The sequence below is a fragment of the Rhinatrema bivittatum genome, chromosome 10, assembly GCF_901001135.1.
Source record: "Rhinatrema bivittatum chromosome 10, aRhiBiv1.1, whole genome shotgun sequence".
Lineage (NCBI taxonomy): Eukaryota > Metazoa > Chordata > Amphibia > Gymnophiona > Rhinatrematidae > Rhinatrema > Rhinatrema bivittatum.
In genome coordinates, this window is record NC_042624.1 from 121,559,835 (window position 1) to 121,572,065 (window position 12,231).

The following is a 12,231-nucleotide window of genomic DNA, read 5'->3' on the forward strand; positions in this document are numbered from 1 at the left end:
GATTGACTGAGAGTAGCATGCAAATTTAACTTTATTCTGCAGGTCCGAGGCTGGCTTTCTGAGGGTAGTAATGAAACCAGTCCAGAGAACCTGTTTAATGTGCAGAATTGGATGCCAGGGTAACTTTCTCAAGTAGTTTGGGGGTCTGTAAAACCCCCCTGGGTAAAGGAGTGAAGCCTCCTGCAGCCTCCCGACAGTAAAAGAAGGTGAAAGCAGAGATTGTGCTGGAGCAGTAGCTCTGGAAGTTAGGCTTCCATAGAAGTCCTGGGGCCTGCATTTGTTTTTGGCATAGGGGATGGCAAGCAGAAAGAGTGGTGTTTTTTTTGTTTTGTTTTTTTTAAAGGAAAAGTACTGTATAGGTTCACAGCAGCTGCAGACACTGTCATCTTATGTCCTGTAACAGCTCTCTGTATAGGGTAGTCCAGGGAGAAGCACAATACCTTGTATCTTTAGTAAATTCGGAACAGCGAAAAAAATTCCTTCCTAACCCAAACGTGACTATCAACTCAAAATTGCTGAATTAGCACTTTTCTATAACAGGAAGTGCTATCATACCTACCAATATCTTTTTCTGTGCCCAGTTTTCTTTTGCATTGATTTACGTTTGCTTTCTAATTTACCTCTCTGTAATGTACTATAGACCCGTGGAGGTAGAAGAATCTTCACAAATAAGAAAATGCTTTGCTGCTGTACAGAGTCCTCCGTGTGATAAAGCAGGACCGGCCACTCCTTGACATGTCTATTGCCTAATTGACATTATTAGTTGTTAGTGCTTCTTGGGTTGTATTCTACAGTAAGATTTTTTCCTTTTTACATTTAAAGATAAGCAATGAAATAAGGAATACATAAAGCAAAAGTAAGGGATCATTGCTTTTAGGTTGTACTTTTCCTTACTGGAGGCCTGCAAGGTGTGATTGGGGACATGGCGAGGGACGAGAGGCTGCAGTGACAGCACTGATCCTCTCCCTGGGGGATGTGAGGCTGCAGTGACAGCACTGATCCTCTCCCTGGGGGATGTGAGGCTGCAGTGACAGTACTGGGCCTCTCCCTGGGGGATGTGAGGCTGCAGTGACAGCACTAATCCCTCTCCCTGGGGGATGTGAGGCTGCAGTGACAGCACTAATCCCTCTCCCTGGGGGATGTGAGGCTGCAGTGACAGTACTGGGCCTCTCCCTGGGGGATGTGAGGCTGCAGTGACAGCACTAATCCTCTCCCTGGGGGATGTGAGGCTGCAGTGACAGCACTGGGCTTCTCCCTGAGGGCTGCAGGGTGTGATTTGGGAGATGGTGGGGGATGTGAGGCTGCAGTGACAGCACTGATCCTCTCCCTGAGGGCTGCAGGGTGTGATTTGGGAGATGGTGAGGGATGTGAGACTGCAGTGACAGCACTGATCCTCTCCCTGGGGGATGTGAGGCTGCAGTGACAGCACCGATCCTCTCCCGGAGGGCTGCAGGGTGTGATTTGGGAGATGGTGAGGGATGTGAGACTGCAGTGACAGCACTGGGCCTCTCCCTGAGGGCTGCAGGGTGTGATTTGGGAGATGGTGGGGGATGTGAGGCTGCAGTGACAGCACTGATCCTCTCCCTGGGGGATGTGAGGCTGCAGTGACAGCACCGATCCTCTCCCGGAGGGCTGCAGGGTGTGATTTGGGAGATGGTGGGGGATGTGAGGCTGCAGTGACAGCACTGATCCTCTCCCTGAGGGCTGCAGGGTGTGATTTGGGAGATGGTGAGGGATGTGAGACTGCAGTGACAGCACTGGGCCTCTCCCTGAGGGCTGCAGGGTGTGATTTGGGAGATGGTGGGGGATGTGAGGCTGCAGTGACAGCACTGATCCCTCTCCCTGGGGGATGTGAGGCTGCAGTGACAGCACCGATCCTCTCCCGGAGGGCTGCAGGGTGTGATTTGGGAGATGGTGAGGAATGTGACACTGCAGTGACAGCACTGGGTCTTTCCCTGAGGGATGCAGGGTGTGATTTGGGAGATGGTGAGGAATGTGAGACTGCAGTGACAGCACTGGGTCTTTCCCTGAGGGATGCAGGGTGTGATTTGGGAGATGGTGAGGGATGTGAGGCTGCAGTGACAGCACTGGGCCTCTCCCTGAGGGATGCAGGGTGTGATTTGAGAGATGGTGGGGGATGTGAGGCTGCAGTGACAGCACTGGGCCTCTTCCTGAGGGATGTGAGGCTGCAGTGACAGCAGTGATCCTCACCCTGGGGGATGTGAGACTGCAGTGACAGCACTGGCCTAGCTTGTCCTATGTCAGAGCAGGAACAAAGCTTGCATCCTAATCATATTTGAGACCTTATTCATTAATTAAAAGTATTGAATATAAATGAAATATTAGTAGGCTTAATCAAAGCCTACTAATACTTATTTAAATTCAATACTTTGTTTTTTATTTTTGCAATTGGTAGCAGAAGGGAGCATTTCACACAATCCTTCCTTTCTCGTGTATCTTTCTTCGTTCTCTTTTACTTCTTTCATGTTTTCTCTTGGTACCTTCCTTCCTTCCTATTTTGCCTGGTTTTGTTTCTTCTCATCTGGATTGTTTTTGTAACTTCTTACCTGATTCCATGTAAATGGCCATGATTTCACTTGCTGTCTTTTTCAAGTAAAACCCCCCCCCAAGTTCCTAACCCCCTGTTCAATGTACTTTCGCTGTTTAGTTCGATGTAAACAGAAATGATGATTCGACGAATACCGGTCCATAAAAGTGTTTAAATAAATAAGGATTGTGGAGGGGAATAAAAGGGGGAGAGCCCTGGGACTGGATGGCTTGTTTGTGGATGGAAGCTGTGTCTCCAGAGCTATTAGTCAGCAGTGCCAGAATTTGTGGTTAGCATGTTAGAGGGGTTAGAGTCTGTGATGAGGGTGTATGGGGGGGTCAGGCTATCTCTCATCAGTCCAACAGCAGGATGCAGGCTGTCCAGGCTTTTGCACGGACTACCACATGTTTGATTAGCTACTTGTTGGTAAGAGGTTGTATGCACCCAATGTAAACAGCTCCTGGGTCTCAGAGAACGAGTCTGATCTCTGGAGGCGTTGAGACCGACACAGATAAGAGCATAAAACTATATCCTGTTTCCAACAGTGGCCAAGCCCAGGTTACAAGTTCCTGGCAGAATCCCAAGGGGTAGAGAGATTTCAAGCTACTTATCTTAAGAATACGCAGTGGATATCTGCAACTCTTCCTTAATAATGGTTTCCTACTGGAGCTGTCCAAACCGTTTTTAAATCCAGCTCCACTAATAGCTTTCACCATATCCTCTGGCAATGATTTCCGGAGCTTAATTATGTACGGAGTAAAAAATATTTTTCTCTTGTTAGTTTTAAATGTATTACCTAGTAACTTCATTGTGTGTCCCCTAGTCTTTGCATTTCTCCGAGGATAAGCCTCACACATGGGCTGACATCATTGGATGGAGCCCGGCACGGAAAACTTACGTCAAACTTTGACTGAGCCTTATCGAGCAGGCTCAGCATGCATTATACTACGTGCATATGCGGGGTCCCCTTCAGTCTCTTCTTTTCTGTGGAAGAGACTGTTTAGCAATCGGGTGAAAGCCTCACTTTTTCTGACTTTTGGCCTCTTTTGGAAAACTTTGGTTTCATGAGAATTTTCTTTGCTGCCTCGCGTGGTTGATGCGGGGTCCCTCCCCCAGTTCTCCTTTTAATGTCCTAGTTAGGGCTTTTGACTGTTAACAGTAAGTTTATTTTTGCTTCGATACCCCTGGGGTGGCAGTGTGTTTGGTGCCTGTCAGCCATCCACAGAAACTGCCATTGATTTGAACATCACATCCCTTTTATTTTGTGATGGCATTTTGACCTTGGGATTTAAGTGATGCCTCCCCCCCCGGTGGATGAGGACCAAGTGTATCCCAGACCCCCATGATAGATGTGTCCTCTGTCTTGGAGTATCACATGTCATCCGGGGTTGCAGCAGGTGTATCCAGATGACCCCTAAGGGACATAAGATCGGCTTGATAAGATGGCGCGCCTCTTCGAGTTGGAGAAGACTGAGCCATCAGCATCAGAGGCATTGGCACCAAGGGACCTCGGAGCCACACCGATGGTCACTGAGCCATCGACATCGGCGGGCTCATTGGATTCGTCGACGCCAGACACCTGCTATCATCTGGCTTCTCTAGGTCGAGAATTGTCTGGTTCCTCATCATCGACCTCTGCACTGGAGAAGGATCATGTTCAGCATTGAGGGAAGCTGAAGAACCATTGGTCCCCTTTAATGAACAGTGCCAGGCACGGGGACGCACCAGCTTTGTCTGTGATGCCCCCCCAAAGTGACTCCATAGTGAGGAGAACCAGTCCTCCATCAATGCTGGGGATGCACCACAGACTCAATCGGTCACGATGTGAGCCACCGATCCTCCTTTCAGTTCTGTAGAGGATCTGGTCACACCTCCTCTGTCCCTGTCTTGGCCTTGGCGATGTTCAAGGAGAAACCGGAGAGGCGTGTGCAGCTGGCCGTTGAGAAGACGATGTGAGGCATTGGGGCTGCTGCTGCAGTCTCTGCATACACTCATTGGCGTGTTACCGACCCAGCCAGCATCTGTTATCGGAACTGCATCGGTGTCCTGCAGAGCACTGCTGCCTCCCCCTGCTGATCTGGTCATAGTTGCTGGTTCCCAAACTGGCAGAGGCACCGGGGCCTGTGGCCTCATGTTTAGCTCCATTATCACATTCTCCATGCAGCCAGGTACATAGCCCTGCACACCATCCTGTGGAACAGGACCCATGACCACATCTGAACCACTTTCTGGCACAGGAGGTATGATCCTGTACCTCTCTGCTTGTTGACGTACCACATTGCCACTTGGTTGTTGGTTTGGATCAAGACAGTCGATATCTGAAGGCCCACAGATCTTACCTGAACACCCGGAGCTCCAGGAAATTGATTTGATAGAGTCGTTCCCGAGAGGATCAGAGACCCTGAATGGTGAGCCCATCCACATGAGCTCCCCAACCCAGGATGGACACATCCATGGTTAGGACATTTTGGGTAGGAGGACTTTGAATCACTACAACAGGATGGTATTCACCCCAGCGTTCTGAAGGAACTGAAATTTGAAATTACAGGCCTGTTCAATCTGTAACCTATCATTATAAACAGTCACAATACCTGAAAACCGGAGGGTGGCCAGTGTAATGCAGCTTTCTAAAAAAGAGCTCCAGGGATGATCCAGGAAACTATAGACCGGTGAGCCTGGGCAAAATAGCAGAAGCTGCTATTAAAAACAAAATTACTGACCATATGGATAGACATGGCCTAGCGGGGAAGAGGCAATATGGATTTAGCAAAAGACATCTTGCCTTAGCACTCTACTGGATTGCTGTGAAGGTGGTGTGCCAGTCAGTATGGTGTATCTGGATTTTCAGAAGGCATTTGATATAGAAACATAGAAACATAGAAATGACGGCAGAAGAAGACCAAATGGCCCATCTAGTCTGCCCAGCAAGCTTCACACATATTTTCTCTCATACTTATCTGTTTCTCTTAGCTCTTGGTTCTATTTCCCTTCCATCCCCACCTTTAATGTAGAGAGCAGTGATGGAGCTGCATCCAAGTGAAATATCTAGCTTGATTAGTTTGGGGTAGTAGCCGCCGCAATAAGCAAGCTGCACCCATGCTTATTTGTTTTACCCAGACTATGTTATTAGCCCTTATTGGTTGTTTTTCTTCTCCCCTGCCGTTGAAGCAGGGAGCTATGCTGGATATGCGTGACGTATAAGTCTTCTCCCATGCCGTTGAAGCAGAGAGCCATGCTGGATGTGCATCGAAAGTGAAGTATCAGGCCCATTTGGTTTGGGGTAGTAACCGCCGTAACAAGCCAGCTACTCCCCTCTTTGTGAGTGTGAATCCTTTTTTCCACATTTCCTCTTGCTGTTGAAGCTTAGAGCGATGTTGGAGTCACTCCTGTGTATGTTTATTTAATAAGGGTATTGACTCCAGGCAGTAGCCATCATTCTGGCGAGTCACCCACTCTTCATTGGCAGCCTCTTGACTTTATGGATCCACAGTGTTTATCCCACGCCCCTTTGAAGTCCTTCACAGTTCTGGTCTTCACCACATCCTCCGGAAGGGCATTCCAGGCATCCACCACCCTCTCCGTGAAGAAATACTTCCTGACATTGGTTCTGAATCTTCCTCCCTGGAGCTTCAAATCGTGACCCCTGGTTCTGCTGATTTTTTTCCTTAGGAAAAGGTTTGTCGTTGTCTTTTGATCATTAACACCTTTCAAGTATCTGAAAGTCTGTATCATATCACCTCTGCTCCTCCTTTCCTCCAGGGTGTACATATTTAGATTCTTCAATCTCTCCTCGTACGTCATCCGATGAAGATCCTCCACCTTCCTGGTCGCCCTTCTCTGTACCGCCTCCATCTTGTCTTTGTCTTTTTGAAGGTACGGTCTCCAGAACTGAACACAGTACTCCAGGTGAGGCCTCACCAAGGACCTGTACAAGGGAATAATCACTTCCCTTTTCTTACTCGATATTCCTCTCTCTATGCAGCCCAGCATTCTTCTGGCTTTAGCTATCGCCTTGTCGCATTGTTTCGCCGACTTCAGATCATTAGACACCATCACCCCAAGGTCCCTCTCCTGCTCCGTGCACATCAGCCTTTCCCCCCCCATTGAATACAGTTCATTTGGATTTCCACTCCCCATATGCATGACTTTGCACTTCTTGGCATTGAATCTCAGCTGCCATATCTTCGACCACTCTTCCAGTTTCCTTAGATCCCGTCTCATTCTCTCCACTCCTTCCGGCGTGTCCACTCTGTTGCAGATCTTAGTGTCATCCGCAAAAAGACAAACCTTACCTTCTATCCCGTCCGCAATGTCGCTCACAAAGATATTGAACAGGACCGGTCCCAACACCGATCCTTGCGGTACACCACTTAAAACCGCTCTCTCTTCAGAGAAGGTTCCATTTACCATCACACATTGTCTTCTGTCCGTCAACCAATTTGCAATCCAGGTCACCACCTCGGCACTCACTCCCAAGCTATCAAAGTCTCATGATAAAGTCTCATGATAAAGTCTCATGATAAAGTCTCATGAGAGACTCCTCAGGGGACACTCCATGAAACTAACAACCAGCAGATTTTAAATCGCAGCTCACAATCAGGCTGTGGAATTAGTTACCAAAGGGCATGGTGACTACCTTACCGAGTTTGGAAAAGTCCTTAACACATTATTAGCCAGGGAGACTAAGGAAAGCTGCTGCTATCCATGGAATTAGATCTGCTGTTTGGGATCTGTCAAAGACAGACTTCTGATCTGAGGCAGCGCTGCATGGCAATCAGATGTATTTCATCTTTTAGTGTGAGTTTCATCACACTTGATCAGGTAATAAGCTTTTTGGGGTCCACAGGTGAGAGACTTGTGTGCCCTAATTAATTCCCCATGTAGCAACCGCTGAAATGGTTGCAGGTGCCTGCAGTAGGCATGTGAAGACTGACTGATGGGATCTCTCATTGTTTTCTAGGGCGTGCAGAAGTTGCGAGTGAGACTTAAGCTGTCAGTGCTGACGTTGCTTCTTCCTGTCATTTCCCCCTCACTGGCAGTGCTCTGGCTCACTCCTGAAATGATGAAGTTTGCATGTATTTGGACGTATTGCCAAATGCTACTTAGCACAGTGGAATTGAGTGTCCTTTCTGACTTCACAGAGGGTGAGAGTATCCTGTCGGTGCAGCCAGCGCTCCGTACTGGAGCCCCAGGGATTTGATATCTGGCATGGATTGCTCCTGTTTTGGGATTCAGGACAGTGGTCCTAGACTGATATGAAGAATGCAAGCCTGATCTCAGGATTTGGTGGTACTCAGGCCCTTTACCTGTCTCCTGTACCTGCCTTGCTGGACTGTAAACTGGCCGCTGCAACATTGCTTTCCGCTTTGATGGCAGCGGTGGTGGGGGCGAAAGAGGAATTGGATTCAGACGACAAGCAACCCGGGCTCTGACTTTTATGGTCTGGGGTACTGATATGGAGAAATAAGGAAAAAACACAGGACTGCATCCTCGGCCAAATCCATAAGCAAAGCACATCAAACAGCACACTCTGAATTTTCAAGAAGGCTCCTCACCCAGTAAAAAAAAATGTTGCTAGCAGTAATTTTATTTTTTTAATGGATTATCTTAAGCTTGGGGGATAACTGCGTGGAACAGCAGTTACTACCCTTAAGAGAAACGTGGGGGTAACCTGCGCGGTGCAGCAGATGCCAGCATACAGAGCTTGCTGGGCAGACTGGATGGACCATGTGGCCCTTTTCTGCCGTCACTACTGTGTTAGATTAGAGGCAGAAATATCCTACCCTTGGTGTTCTGCTTAGGGGCCACTGGAAAAGAAATGCTAAGGTTCTGGGGGTGATTCCTGGGGGGGGGGGAGCATGAGAATGCGAGCCAGGAGGGCAGCCTGTCACACGTGATTTATGTGATTAACTTGACGACGGACAGCCTCTTGAGGAGCAGCAGCTTGCCTCTTTGAAGGGTCTCCTGACAAGCCAGAACATAAAGCCTGCCGCTCGTGTCACACGGCCGCCTCCACACATACGAGTCGCTCATTATGTGATACCTATAAATTCCCCCCATAAACCGTGAAAAGAAAGGAGAGCATGCACATGGTGCCGGAGACAGAGCCCTTGGCATCTTATTTCCTGGCATGTTGACAGAGCTGGGTCTAATGAGGACCAACTACTGGAATTTGACTTAGATTTCTCACTTGCAATTTTTATTTTATTAACCCAAGAAAACAGGAACGGTGACATTGTTGAAGGGGGAAGAAGGGAGAGGCTGGATATTCATAGATGCCGTTACTGGCCTGTGATAAGCTCTCCCTGCAGTACAGGACAGCATCACTGATGGATGCAGCAGGACGGGACTTGCTTGTATAGTGCACTCAGATCTTGTCAGGCTGTCAATCCGAGGACTTCTCCGTGCCTCGACTTTCTGTCCTGACTTCTGTTTTGAGTGTTCATTAAGAAGCAGAGTGCTCGCTCATTAAATGCGTCTCTGGATGAATCCTGACCCCCTGGCATGCTTGGTGCCAAGAGTGGGTAAAGTCTGAGCCCTAGTGCGTTTGGTACTGGGGCTGGATCCTCTGTGCTTAGTGGTCTTACTGGTCACGGAGAGAAAACCAAATTAATTTGCTAAGGAGAAAGTACTTGCTTAGAAGTTTTTTTTGTTGTTGTATATTTTAAGTGAGTGGTAAATGGCAAATGGTGGTATTTTAATACTGTGATAAAACACAGCGGCCCAGTCTGAAATGTTTATGGCAAGCAGTGTTTGTCTCTGATGCACATTAGCGAAGCCCCATCTGTAAATTATGCCATTGCGTTAATTTTATTTTGCCCATTATATGTCATCTTGGGCAGCTTGTGCTGCAGAGTTGGCAATTTGTTAAGAGCAAATCAGTGGAAGCTGCTTTCAGATATTATTTATCTTTCAAGGCTATTTTTGGAGTGGCTCTTTCTGCTGGCGAAGGTTAAAGGGGAAACGTTCCCCCCTCTGAGTGCCGTGCAGACTGTCCACGGGGCTCGGGCGAGTTCCCCTGGGAGCAGCCACGTTTGGGACCCGTTCTTGCCCATGTTTTGGGATCCAGTGTGATGACATCCAGCGTATGGACCTGTCTGTTCCGGTGAGTGTTAGACAATTTGGAGCAGCTTTTACAGAAAGTTCCAGCTCGAGTCTCGCTGCGACTGCTGTTCTTCAGGTCAGCTTGCCATATTGTGCTGCACCTGTCCATGTGGCGTTAGATGAAAGTGGCCACGTCATCCGCGTTGTGAGGGGACCTTGCAGTGAGGTGGAAGCGAAAGCTGAGTAGGTTCTTCCCTGTAATGCTCTCAGGTGTTCTGCACGCGGCTGCCCAAGTCTCTGCCTCCTCTCGCTGTTTCGATTCAGGGAAAGGACTTCTCCTGTGGATGGCCACCCTGCCCCTGTGGCTTGTGATCGGATAGCACGGGGCGGTGTACATCCAGAAGAGAAAACCTAAGAGGTGTACGGTGATAAATTTTAAAAAGGGAAATCCCCCTTGTAGTTTATAAAGGCTTTTGTACACCTGTGACAGATCGGCCTCACGGTGCCTGAATTCTCACAAGCTAAGCAGGCATGGGAGACCACCAGGGGACACAGAGAGCTGCAGAAAGCAGTTTGGCATATTTTAGGAAACCTTTCTCCCTCTAAACCAGTACTGACCCAGTGCCCCAGTATGATGACAGGGGGGACACTCGGCGTTTGGGGCTGACAGCTGCCTCTTCCCACAATCACCTGGGGTGCTGTTTAGCCTGGCAGTGGTCCTGCCAGCGCTGACACAGTGTCCCAGCGCGTTGGTAGGGGCGCTTTTCCTATTGAGCCAGTGCTCAGTGCCGTGCTTTGAAAGAGACATTAAATCAATATTCTGAACTCATTGGAGGTCGCCTGATAACCTAGCACATCTGTGAGCAGCAAGTCCTGGCTGCTGTGTGCTGCCTCCTCACGTTTGAACGGTAAGGAGCAGCCTTCTGGCAAGGGTGGTGGGGCGAATCTTTCTGACTGCAGAAGCTGAAGGTGCAGTAAAACTTCAGAGCCAAGGTCTGAGGGCTGGCATTGCCAATAGGAGCTGAACTTCCTTGCTGCTGCAGGCAAGTGACAAACGAGAGGCTTCTCTTGGGGGCGTCGCCTTTTGCTGTTCAGTGTAAGTAAAAATTTAGAGGATAGCAGGAATAGGGCAGGTTCCTGTTATAATATCTGTAGTTAAAGAGTGACACTGGTATAAGATTTAAAAAAAATTTTAATTTAACAAGGCAGCTCGAAAACCTCCAGCTGGAAAAATAAAAAGGCTGGTAACAGGAGCAGGGAGGAAGCTGTGAAGCTGCTGGTCCCTGACAGCTGTTTCCTAGCCCCATTCTCTGCCTCAGGCAGCCCGAGGCGGCCTGTCTCTTTTGTTAAGAGTGACAGCAGTGTGACACAGGGAAAATAATTACTAACAAATCAGGAAGGTGACTGCAAACAGCTTGCTGTCTTCAGAGATGCGTCGGGGAGCATTAGAGCAGAGCTGAGGGAGCTGTCTGCTTATCCCCTCCTGCCCAGGGTGCGCGAGGTCTGCTCGAATAGAACACGGGATGTCCTATATATGTGGGCACCATCATCCTATGCTTTAAACTACTCATTTTGTTTTCACCTGATGAAGGGATTGTAGCTCTTAAATGATGGTCGAGAATGTATCACATTAGTCCATAGATGTAATGTGGGGAGCTAACTGGAAGGATACAGGTGACAGATACGTGCCCCAGGGCTTCAGCTCTTCTACACAGGCAACGCTGGTAATCTCCCGGAGCAGCCGCATACAAGCACATCAGTGTGTCTGTGGGGCTTTGTCCAAACCTTTCCTTCTGTATTGCAAACGAAGACCTGGGAGTCCAAACCCAGCTCTGCCACTAATTCTCTGACTGACCTTGGGTTGCTTTATCTCCCTGTGCCTCAGTTCTAATCCCAGCTCTGTCACTGTGATCTTTGGCAGGTCGCTTTATCTTCCTGCGACTGGGTTCTAGTCCTGGCTCTGTCACTTTATCTCCCAGCTACATTTGGGTAGATGTAATGGTCAGCACTGACCCATCTTCTCTTCCCTTGTTGGTAGACTTTCTACCCTAGAGGTTTCTCTTCTGCTATCTCAGTACATACATCTGGATCCTAATAGGGGCTATGTAGATGCTCGGTTTTTCTCTTTCTTTCTTTCCATTAGTCTCACTGCTTGATCTTCCCTGGATCCTTTCTCCACCTTGATGTCCAGTGCACACCCTTTCCTCTCTTCTCCCTGCCAGGGCTCGCTGTAGGTGCTTCAGGTTATTGATGTGGGCTCCAGAAGTCATTGCAACTATCTTTTCCATTGGTCCAGGGCAAGAATACTTGGCGCCCTGGGCAAACCTTCGGTCATGCGTCTTCCTCCCCCCAACTTCTCTGTGGCAGCTCCAGCACCGCGCTTCCTCCTACCAGTGGCCAGTGGCTCCTTTCTTTGATGGTACTGGCTATGGCACAGTGCCCCTTTGGGCCTCGCGCTGATGGAATTTTGCTGCCCCCAAGATTTTGGCGCTCTAGGCAAGCTCCCACCGGCCCTGCATTTGTATCATGTATTTTGTCTGAAATAAAATAACAAGGAAGGGGAGGACCAAGATGGCTTCCATGTGCCTTTTTGGTCAATGTTCAAATTCTGTTTCATTGGTTTGCCAGCGACAAGCAGG

General features: G+C 48.7%; 1 protein-coding gene across 1 annotated transcript in view; it reads left to right on the forward strand.

Annotated features, from left to right (window-relative positions):
- The window catches only part of LOC115099813 (ERI1 exoribonuclease 3-like), a 179,737-nt gene that overhangs the window by 139,234 nt on the left and 28,272 nt on the right, over positions 1–12,231 (forward strand).